The sequence below is a fragment of the Trachypithecus francoisi genome, unplaced genomic scaffold (assembly GCF_009764315.1).
Source record: "Trachypithecus francoisi isolate TF-2019V2 unplaced genomic scaffold, Tfra_2.0 Contig00025, whole genome shotgun sequence".
Taxonomy (NCBI): Eukaryota; Metazoa; Chordata; class Mammalia; order Primates; family Cercopithecidae; genus Trachypithecus; species Trachypithecus francoisi.
The window spans coordinates 292,836-305,280 of NW_022680462.1; positions in this window are offsets into that span (position 1 = coordinate 292,836).

Sequence of the window (12,445 nt, forward strand, 5' to 3'; positions counted from 1 at the left end):
CTTCATAATATCACTCACTTGGCTATTTACAGAGTGTATTTTCCACCCTCGAAGACCCACCTGTGTTCCCAAGGGGCAGGGGTGGGTGCTGGGCAGTTCCTGCAGACCACCTTCTGCTCAGCCACTTCCAATCTCTTGTGGCCATTTACTCTTGAGGAAGAGTCAAAATGCAACCTTTCTGAGGTGAGATGCCTTCACAGCATGTCTGCAACCAGTGTGTGTGATATATGTTTGAGTGTTCAAATTTTATTAAGTTGCTAGTTTTAATTGAGTGAGTGGCACATGTGGGCATGGTGCTTGGCATTAGGGATACTACAGGGCCCAGTCTCTGCCCAGGGGGTCTCCATGTGGAATGGGATACAGGAAGGTACCTGCAGGTCAGCAGCACAGCAGGGCGCAGTGTTGGGGTTAGGGCTGCTTCTAAAGGAGAGGTGTGGCAGGCTCCGAAGGGACTCAAGGGTCGCCAGGCCATGATGGGCAGTAAGCAGCATATGCAACACCCCAGAGCTGGGAGTGAAGCTGCAGGGTACCGGGCACTGTCTGAAATGCAGGACAAACAAAGCCCGGGTGGGAACAAAGTGAGGGTGGAAGCAGGGCCCTGTTTGCTCCTGGGACAGTGTGGGTTCTACCTGATCGACAATGGAAAGTCACTGAAGGTCTCCGCTGGAGGTGACACAATCGGATCTGCACTTGAGGAAGACGGCATCACCTGCTGTGAAGAGAAGGAATGAGAAGGTGGCAGCAGTGGAGACGAGTGCTCCCCAGGCTACCGGAGATGGAACCCAGGGGTTATGAGGAGGCCAAGTCCAGAGCGATGAGTGTGCATGAGGGTGGAAAGAACCTAAGGAGAGGAAGCCTACTGGCCCAGGCACCCGGGCAGATGGGGTCCCTCATTAAGAAGCGACAGGTGTGGGACACAGGGCCGGGGAGAGGAAGGAAGGGTGGCCTCCGTCAAGTACAGGTGTCTGTGACAGCAGGATGTGAGGACAGCCTGAGCTGGTGACAAAGCCCTGGAAATACTAAAGTAGATGAACTGCTGTTTAACGACCTGCCCATTGGAGGCATTTCGTGGTTCTTCAACAGTAAGCTTCTGTCTTTATCACTTGTATCACAGGCTCTCACCAAACGCAACTCCCCTTCTCGCAGATGCAATGGGACCTTGATTTCGGCACGAGGCGTCAGCTTTTTTATGGAAGGTCTTGTTGAAGTGGAGATGTCCACTAACCTAACCCACCATAACATATCTTTTCCACACCTTTGATTTTCCCCTCCCACCTTCTCCCCTCATTCCTCTTTCATCCTCTTCTCTCCAAATGCAGCTGCCCTGTTTGCACCCTCAGCTACCTGTTCAAGTCTTTCCAAACAAGCATGAGGTTATGCTCCTCAGGCAGCAAGACGGTTGCTGCATCAGCTATTTTTATAACCCTCTTTCTGCCATAGGAAGCTGGAGCAATCCAGTCTTCGGGCCTGGGCCCTCCTGGAGTTTGGTGAAGAGCCATGCTCTGTGGGTGGCAATTGGTTTGCCTGGATTGGCTTCCTCCAAGAAAAGACAGAGGGCTGGAATCATTCCGACCTCCTGAATCCACAGTGAGTTGACTCTCACAAATGAGTGAGCTCTTGTAAAGCACCCTCATCTCTGATGTTCTGCCATCTCCCCCAGTCGCCAAGGACCGCGGGTCCTGAGCATCCTGCCTGGGGCTTGGGCTCTAAAACAATAAACTGCAATGCTGGAAAGTTGTGCGCTGTGCCCAGTTGGCTCCGGTTATTTCAGGACATTTTCCTGCTCACAGGTCTGATTGTCAGAACGTTACCATAGGGGCACCCGGTTGTCCGTCAACTCGTTTACTTTGACGAGTTTCACGTGCAGGCAGAATGTGGTTGGGAAAGACATCGTCATGTCACTGAATACCGAAACTCTTCTTATTTTTGTAACAGATTACACAGAGAACAAGATGCATAAGTATATGAAAATATTATTCACAAAATCAAAGATATTTCACCAGCTAGAGGCATTCAGATTTCCCCAGGATTTGGTTCAAAGAGATTGATCATTGACACTCAGGGGAAGCTACATAAAGGCCATCCCTGATTGGGGAAAGTAGCAGAATGAGGTTGATGTTGCACTGAGTTAGGCTGATTGGATACCATGGAGGTATTTTTCCCATAGGTCAAATCTGTATTCTCTGTAAAGTAAAAAGAACAATCCTGGGGAAATGAAAATGGCGTGGGGAGGATTTAGAGCCTGTATTACCTTGTTCACATTAAATGTTTTTATTGTAGCAGAGTCCTTGGAGCTTATATTTGTGACACAATTACAACATTACAAAAGTTTCAGGCAGGAATACGTCAAGCAGTTTGCAAAAGTAAAGGTCCTGCAGTGGAGATAATAAAATACAGGACTTCAGTATACTTCTTGTGAGCAATCTCTGCTGCAGACTAGTGAGGGAAAAGATAAAATGTTGTAACTGGACCTAAAAACCTCAAGCACCGGCTAGGCACGGTGGCTCATGTCTGTGGGAGGCCAAGATGGGAGGATTGCTTAAGCTCAGGAATTGGAGACCAGCGTCCAACACAGCAAGATCCTGTCTCTACTAACATTCAAACAAATCAACCAGGCGTGGTGGTACATGCCCGTAGTCCCAGCTACTTGCAGGGCTGAGAAGGGAGGATCGCTCAAATCTGGGAAGTTGAGGCTGCAGTGAGCCCTGCACTCCAGCCTGGGTGACAGAGAGAGACCCTGTCTCAAAAAACAAAGATGACAAAAAAAAAAAACCTCGAGCACCCATGAATGTACAATTTCATGTGCAAAATGCCTTGTCCAGTACCAGCTGCTGGGCCTTTCAAAGTCCCCATTTATTGGAGCATGAAGTTAAGAATGAAGAAGGCACTGTGGATGAACAAACCGGACACCTAATCGGGCAATGGATGGGAAAATATTTTAATGCGTGTTGAGTACTAGGTTCTCTAATAAATAGTCCAGTGGCTAGTGAGAAAATCCTTTTATATGTCCTCCATTCCTTTCAAGCAATGAATTTGCACTCACAAGATTTTTTTAAAGCAGTATTTTCCTTTTTCTTTTTTTTTTTTCAGACAGAGTCTCACTCTGTCGCCCAGGCTAGAGTGCAGTGGCGTGATCTCGGCTCACTGCAACCTCCACGTCCCAGGTTCAAGTTATTCTCCTGCCTCAGCCTACCTGGTAGCTGGGCTTACAGGTGATCACCACCGCGCCCCACTAATTTTTGTGTTTTTAGTAGAGACGGGGTTTCACCATGTTGGCCAGGCTGGTCTTGAACTCCTGACTTCAGGTGATCCACCTGCCTGTAAAGCAATATTTTCTTGATTCATCTCTGTCATCAATATATAAGTCATTAAGATTTCTAGGGAAGCAAAATTAACAGATACAATCTGAAAAACTAAGAAATCACACGGAGTTTGTTCTTTCTCCCATATACTTTTTTTTTTTTTTTAGACGGAGTCTTGCTCCGTCGCCCAGGCTGGAGTGCAGTGGCACAATCTCGGCTCACTGCAAGCTCTACTTCCTGGGTTCACACCATTCTCCTCCCTCAGCCCCGAGTAGCTGGGACTACAGGTGCCCGCCATCAAACCCAACTAATATTTTGTATTTTTAGTAGAGACAGGGTTTCACCGTGTTAGCCAGGATGGTCTTGATCTCCTGACCTCGTGATCCGCCTGTCTTGGCCTCCCAAAGTGCTGGGACTACAAGCATGAACCACCACGCCTGGTCCCCCAGACTTCTTTTTAGCAATGGACCATCTTGTTTCACTTCAATGGGAGGTGACAGGGTAGTGTGATTGTGAGCATGACTTCAGAATCAGACCAGCATGGGTTCTAATCCTGGCTCTGCCACCCTCAAGTTACCTTCTCTTCCCCTAAGTCCTTTCAGCTGAAAAGTGGTAAATGCAGTCGCCCACTGCACAGAATAACGGGAGGAATTTTTAAATAATGTAATGAGTGGTTCTTGCACTTGCTTCTTAGAACCGTAAAGTCTGGTCAGGGTGTGTCAGGGGTTGCCATGTGGCTGGAACTGGCTCTCCACAGTTTCTTCCACTGACACAGATCTGCGTGCCTCTGACCTGTATATACTGGGGTTCCACGGAGGAGCTCATTGTATGACAGGTTTGTGCTGCAGCAAGCGGACAACAATAACCGCTGGTTAGCCCATGAGAAGGCGGCCCCTGGCTGTTTCTAACTCTGCATGACTGTAACTCTTAAAGGGTCTTCCTTATACCGAGCGGAAATCCATGTCTCAGAAACTTTTGCTGATTCCTGGCTCCAGTTCTGCCCTCTGCAATAACAGAGTAACATCCGTCTTTCACCTTTGCTCAGTCCTTCCTTCCAAGTTAAGGTCTCACAGCCCCATCCACCACAGGAGAAGCTGGGACCAGTCCTTCATTAGTTTTTTGTTTGTTTGTTTGTTTTGAGATGGAGTTTCGCTCTGTCTCCCAGGCTGGAGTACAATGGCTCAGTCTCAGCTCACTGCAACCTCTGCCTCCCTGGTTCAAGCTATTCTCCTGCCTCAGCCCCCCAAGTAGTTGGGACTACAGGTGCCCACCACCACACCCAGCTAATTTTTGTATTTTTAGGAAAGACGGGGTTTCACCATGTTGGTCAGGCTGGCCTCAAACTCCTGACCTCAAGTGATCCGCCCACCTTGGCCTCCCAAAGTGTTGGGATTACAGGCGTGAGTCACCGCGCCCAGCCCATTGGGTTTTTATTGACTCATCCAGTGTGGGCATTTTTCTACGCTCTGGTATGCAGAGATGAGCAAGACAGAAGAGCCTTGATTTCACAGAGCGTATGAGCTCTTACTGAGCTCCGGGGATATGAAGTTTCTATCCTCCTAGGGAGGGCTAGCTGTTATTTGGCCATAGAAACAAGTGACCATCAGAACCAATTTAAAACCAATTCTCCTTGATCAACAAGGATTTCACATCAGTAGCCAAGGCCAGGCAATCCGCAAGTCTTGCTTAAGTAACCATGCTGACATAGGCAAATGCCCACCAATCCCTAAATGCTCCGGGCACTGATATCCCTGAACTTCATGCTTTCCAAGGCCCTGTGTGAGATCAGCTCTTCCCTTTGCTCAGAGACTGTCCCCTGCTTAGCAAGCAAGGAAGTCTGCGTTCTGTTCCAGATGGGGAAGGGTAGGCTCTGCCTTTGATGGGAGGCACACAACTTAGATTGTAAGGAATAAGCAGGGTACCACCAGATAAATGACATGCTGCCAAAGAAATCGAATCAGGAGGGCTGGCAGTTGAGCAATGGGGTGAGACAGAGGGACTGGTGCTACTTTAGATGAGCTGCACGGAAAAGGCCAATAAAGACACAACTTTCGAGATAAGACGTGAACAATGAGGAAATCCATACTGAGGCATTCAATGAAAGTCATGGGTTGGGCAGGTTTTGAGATGGAAAAACACCTCAAACCTCAAAATGAGAAATTGCAAGCTCAGAAAAATAAAACTCCAGTCCAGCAGAACCACACCTGCTAAAGTAGGGGCCACGGCCTCAGAGAGGGGACAGGTGGTGACTACGCATGAAATCCCTGAGTTTCCAGATTCTCTGAAGCTCTTAAACTGAGACCTGGTGGGGAGGGGATGTCACTTGGGGGCCAGGCAGCAATTCTGAAATAGTAACTCGTAGATTTCTGCAAAATGCCATTAATAAGCCAGACTTACCATCTGTGTGGGCTCTATATCCAGCAACAATAAAAATAACAGGATCCCCAGACACCATTCTTGCTTGTAGGTGCATTATTTGCTAAGTACTTTTTAAAGCTAAAATGTTGCAGCTGTCTCTTCTCCAAAGACAACGTGCATGGAGATTCATGTGACAGGTGTGGCCTGCCACGCTCTGTGGTTTAGGGGCAGCTGTAGATTAACTGCAAGTCATGTTTGGTTGCTGATGACGTGACCTTTGCCACATCACTTAGCCTTTCTGCACTTCAGCGCTATCTGAAAAGTGACGGGGATAGAATATCTGTTCTACCTACATCAGGGAGTCGCAGAGGAGAAGAAGAAGAAAGCTTTGAAAATTGGAAGTACTTCAAAATATGAGATCAATACTGTGTTTCTGGAAAAAATGTTATGTTTAAGGCACTTATTTGTAGACTGAATGACACTGTTCACACTTCCTTAGTTGACGGCCAGAGTCCCCCGTATTTGTGACATGCATCTCTACTGAGACTGCTCTTTCCCTAACATTGTCCTTAGCAATGCTGAGCGGGTGGGCTCCGGACTCTTGGTTCATGCGCTTCCTGCTGGAATTCCTTTCCTTTCTACATATCCAGATTCTACAACACACCCGGTTCAAGCTCTGCCTCTCTCCTGAAGCTGCCTCATAGCTCTACTTTTTATTTTTAATTGACAAACAATTGTATATATTTATGGGGTACAATATGTTCTGATACATGTTTTACATTGTGGAATGATTAAATCAAACTATTGAACAAGTCCATCACTTCACGTAGTTATTTGTGTGTGTGGTGAAAACAACTGAAATCTACAACTTTGGAATACTCAATGCATTTATTACGGTAGCTGTTCGTGCAATAGATCACTAGAGCTTACTCCTGCTAACTGAAATTTTGTACCCATTGGTGAAGCTCTCCCCTTTGTTCATCCTCCTCCTTTCCTATCCTCTGGTAACCATCACTCTACTCTTCTGAGTTCGGCTTTTTTTAGATTCTACATGTAAGTGAAATGATTCGATATTTGTTTCTGTGCCTGGCTTATTTCACATAGTGATGGACACCTACGTTGCCTCCCTGTCTGGGCTATTGTGAATAGTGCTTTAATGGGAGTGCAGCTGTCTCTCCAGCACACTGATTTCGATTCTTCTGGATATACAGCCAGAAGTGGGATTGCTGGATCACATGGCAGTTCTCTTTTTAGTCTTTTTAGGAGCCTCCATGTTGTCTTCTAGAATGACTGTAATAATTTGCCTTCGCAACAGCAGTGCAAAGGGACGCCCTTTTCTCCATACCATTCTCACAGGTGTGATGAATTCTGATAGTTTTCCAGTTGTTTCTCCTAGGTTTTCTTGGCAGCAATCACGTGAGCTTCAAGGTACTAAAAAAATACTGAACACGAGATAAATGACTGTGGAACCCATGAGTGCCTGCAGGAAGAAATGATGTTCAAGAACCACTTTATCTCCATTTCTATACCTCCAGCTTTGCTCCTTTTGCTCAAGATTTGACTATGCCTTGACTCCTGTCCTGATTTTCTAGACCTGTGCCTCACCCCATCCACTCACTCACTGGACAGGGCCTGGCAGGTATCGGGTCCTGGGGTTCAGCGGGGAATGGGTCACACAAGGCTTCTGCCTCCTGAGTCAGCATTCTAGGTGCAGGGGGGCTTGCCACACTCTGTGGTTCTAGGGGCAGCTGTAGATTAACTGCAAGATGTTTGCTTGCGGATGACGCGACCTTGACAAGTCACCTAGCCTATCTGCACTTCAGCTCTACTGAAAAGCGATGGGGATAGAACAGCCGTTCTACCTACACCAGGGAGTTGCAGAAGAAAGCTTTGACAATTGGATGTACCTCCAAATATGAGATCAGTGCTTTGTTTCTGGGAAAATGCTACACGAAACAATAATCAAGTGAACAAGAAAAACAGCAGATAGTGGGGAGAGTCAGCCAAGGCTTATGGTTGGGCAACACCATAAGGATCCCTTCCCCAGGGGGAGGGCGGTGGTCAGATGAGGCCTGTGAGGACATGGCACTGAAGCAGACATCTGTTCTACCTACATCAGGGAGCCGCAGAGGAGATGAAGAAGAAAGCTTTGAAAACTGGAAGTACCTCAAAATATGAGATCAGTACTGTGTTTCCGGAAAAATGTTACGTTTAAGGCACATATTTGTAGACTGAATGACACTGTTCAAACTTCCTTAGTTGACGGCCAGAGTGTCCCATATTTGTGATACGCTTCTCTTCTGAGACTGCTCTTTCCCCTAACACTGCCCTCGGCTCTACTGAAAAGCGATAGGGATGGAACAGCTGTTTTACCTACATCAGGGAGTTGCAGAAGAAAGCTTTGACAATTGGAAGTACCTCCAAATATGAGATCAGAGCTTTGTTTCTGGAAAAATGCCACACCAGACAATAATCAAGTGAGCAAGAAAAACAGCAGATACTGAGAAGAGTGAGCAATGCAGGTATCGGGGGGAAGCATGCCAGACAGAAACAACAATGCAGAAAAAGTTCCTGAATCGGAACAGAACTTGGTATACTTAGAGAACACACTGGACAAAAGGGGGAGTGGGAACAAGAGATGTGACATTTGTCGGGTCCTATGACTTCCCACTCAGGAACATGGCACGTCTTTTTCATTCAGGTTTTTCGTGATGACTGCCAGCTAAGTTTGGCATTTTCTTTTTTTTTTTTTTTTTGAGCTGGAGTCTCGCTCAGTGGCCGGGCTGGAATACAGTGGTGTGATCTCGGCTCACTGCAACCTCTGCCTTCCAGGTCCCAGTGATTATCCTCCCTTAGCCTCCCAAGTAGCTGGGATTACAAGCGCGCACCACCATGCCCTGCTAACTTTTTGTATTTGTAGTAGAGACGGGGCTTCACCATGTTGGCCAGGCTGGCCTCGAACTCCTGACCTCAAGTAATCTGTCCACCTCGGCCTCCCAAAGTGCTGGGATTACAGGCATGAGCCACTGCGCCCGGCCGGCATTTTCTCTATTTAGGAACTGTACCTGTGTCGGTTTCCTAGGGCTGCCATAACAAATTTCTACACACTGGATGGCTCACAACAACAGAAATTTATTTTGTCACTATTTAGGGGGCTGGAAGTCTAAAATCGAGGTGCCAGCAGGGCCGTATGCTCTGGAAACTCCAGGGAAGGATTCTTCCTTGTCTCTTCCAGCTTTTGCTGGCCCTGGCCAACCATGGCATTCCTTGGCTTACGGCTGCATCATTCCAACCTCTGCCTTCACCTCCACAGTGTGTTGGCCCTGTGTCTGCCGACCCCCCTCTCCTTTTTTTTTTTTGAGGCGGAGTCTGGCTCTGTTGCCCAGGCTGGAGTGCAGTGGCCGGATCTCAGCTCACTGCAAGCTCCGCCTCCCGGGTTCACGCCATTCTCCTGCCTCAGCCTCCTGGGTAGCTGGGACTACAGGCGCCCGCCACCTCGCCCGGCTAATTTTTTGTAGTTTTTAGTAGAGACGGGGTTTCACCGTATTAGCCAGGATGGTCTTGATCTCCTGACCTCGTGATCCACCCGTCTCGGCCTCCCAAAGTGCTGGGATTACAGGCTTGAGCCACCGCGCCCGGCCAACCCCCCTCTCCTTACAGGGATTTAGGCCACCCTAGTCCAATATGACCTCATCTTAACTAATTACATCTGCAAAGACCTTATTTCCAAATAAGGTCACATCTGTACATTTCAGGTTGGCATGAATTTTTAGAGGGCACTACTCAATCCAGCATAGCATGTTTCTAGATGGGTTTCTCCCTAATCAGTGGCAGTGAAAGACCACGTAGCAGAGTGATGAGAAAAAAACTCTGGATTGGGCCAAGTGCAGTGGCTCATGCCTGTAATCCCAGCCTTCTGGGAGGCCAAGGCAGGAGGATCACTTGAGTCCAGTTCAAGACCAGCCTGGGCAACACAGTGAGATCTTGCCTCTAAAAAAAAACTCTGGAATCAGGCTTTCTGGCTCTACCACTTACTGACCAGGGTTTTCACCTCTCCAAACCTAATAAGCACCTTCATCTGGGAATAATAGCAGCTACCTCATGAAATTGTTATGGGGATTAAATGAATTAACAAATGCTGAGTGCTTAAACTGTGCAGGGCACACTATAAGCATTTAATAAATGTTTTTGTTCTTTGATATAATTTGTTGCCATTTTGTTGTCTGAGTTTTTTCCTTAAGAGACAAGGTCTTGCTCTGTCACCCAGGCTGGAGTGCAGTGACACCATCACAGCTCTTTGCAGTCGCGAATTCCTGGGCTCAAGCCATCCTCCTGCCTCAGCCTCCTGAGTAGCTGAGACTACAGGCATGTGCAGCAAAATAGCAACAATTTGTTGCTATTTTGAGTGCCATCTCCATTATATTCTCTAATTGGTTACTGCTGGTAAATTGGATAACTCAATAACTCAATTTTTGTGTATTAATCTTATAACTATAATCTTACTGAATTCTTATAATTTTCCAATTGTTTCTCCTAGATTTTCTTGGTAGAAATCACATTAGCTTCAAGGTACTAAAAAAAAAAAAACATACTGAACACAAGATAAATGACTATATAACCCATGAGTGTCTGCAGGAAGAAACCATGTTCAAGAACCACTTTGTCTCTATTTTTATTAGCAAAGACAGCTTCAGAAATTCCACCTCATGTCCATGCTAGGATGAAGATGTGTTTATGACGAAAATGTGTCTGTTTTCATTGATCCAGCCCAAACACAGCTTTTGAGAGCAGGGGCCCGGGTTTTTCATCTTGACACAATCCCATCATGTATGTTGCATGGTAGATTATGGGTACTCAGGATTTGGACTAACCTCAGGAAAACATTATCTGTTACAACTTACCGATGGTTCATCCCAGAAGTGCGACAAGAACTGGTCTTTCTTTTCCTATGTGTAACCTCTGAAGTGCACGTGGCCCTTCTCTCCAGCTTGTGGCCGTCCAGGTGGGAACTGTGCTGCCTGTCACACCCACTCCTTGAGCACCAGAACCGTACCTGGCATGGTGCAGTCTAACTAAATTCTACCGTAGTTTCCCATTGGCCTTCAAATCTGTGTTCCTCAGCAATGCCTGTGAGGCCTGGGCTGATCAGCTCTTCTCCAACCACATCCCCATCTCCAATTATCTTTCCTTCTCCCCATCTCTTCCATGGAGATGTCCACTGAAAAGGTCATGTTCACCAAGCTGCCACCTCCTAGTTACTATCATAACTACTCAATTTCCCTCCTGACACTTACCACAATCCTTTTTACACGCTAACTTGTTTGACCAGCTGCTCCACTAGAACATCCCCAAAGAAAGCCAAGATCTTGTCTATTTCTGCCACATCCATCCCCAACATGAATTAGACAGTGTCCACCTCAATATTTGTTGGAGGAATTACATAAAATAAAAAATAAAAAAAAAATAAAACAAGTACACATTCTCTAGATAATATTCTAGAACAGGAATTTTGTTTTGAGTTTTGCTTACACATAAGGGGCTGCAGCTCAGCACAAGATGCTGCACAAACTAGGGAAGGAGCTACCCAGCATTCGGGGGTCTGGGTGCCTCACTCTCGGTTTCTCCACATCCTGTATTTGTTGTTTTTCAAAGATTGCAGGGGTGATTAAACCTCTCATTAGTCTCGAGGTTGCTCCTGCCAAACCCAGCATAACCATAACGGGATATTAGGAATGGAAAGGCTCTGGAAGTCACACATTTCTTTGTTTTAAAGATGAAGTGACTCAGGATGGATCACAGCCATGAGACCTGCTAGACCACATACCCAATACATTGCACCAAGGCCTGGTCCTGGGGGGTCCTGCCCCTGCAGAGTCATCATTACCACGCACTGCCCTCCAATGCTGGTGTCTGTACGGGAGGAGGTGCAAAATCCTTCTCTTCCAAGACTGGCTTCCTGAGCTTTGGTTGGTGGGTTTAAGGAAGCATTGCTGGAGCTCACAGAAATGACACAGCATCCTCTTCATTACAGAGGCACTTGGCAGTGGATTCACACACCCACCTCCATTGTTTCGAGATTTCCAGGATCCACCAATGTGGACAAGAACTCACAAAGCAGGTCCAGTAATGGCCAACTAGAGGCCACGCTGGGCATTCAGCTGTACTGGGGAGAGCTGGGGAAGGAGGGACTGCAGCAGAAAACTGGGTACCCAGGTCCTGTAAGACGTGCTGCTTCTACCCACGGCCACCCTTCTTTAGGAGAGGGCCTGCAGAACACAACCGACGTCTCCTCATCCTTGGTTTTCTGTCACCGGTAGGCTTGCACTTGGCTTTTACTATGTCCAGTCTTGCTACATTTAGAGGAGCGTCCAACAATTGTGACTGAATGGCTGAGTAGAGCGTGTTCAGAAACAGACTAAGACAGGTGATGAAAACAAGAGTCTCCCTCACAGCCAAGGTCATTGAGAGGTCCAGAGAGGTCAAGTAATTTGTCCAAGGTCACAGAGCAAGTTAATCTTTTGGACTGAGACTAAAACCCAAGGTTCCATGACAATACAAATCAATACCAATGTTAACATCTTATGCATAAATTCTCACTAAATACTTCTATACCAAACTATATTTTGTAATGCCATTCTTTTATCCCTTATTTGAAATAACTTATTTATATAAACAAAAATTCTTAGAAGGAAAGCCCCTCAGTGAAACCAAGTCCCTTAAAGGACACAGGGAAGTTTATTGAGACCTGTAGAATCTGAACATCATTAAGTCAAACATCACGTTTG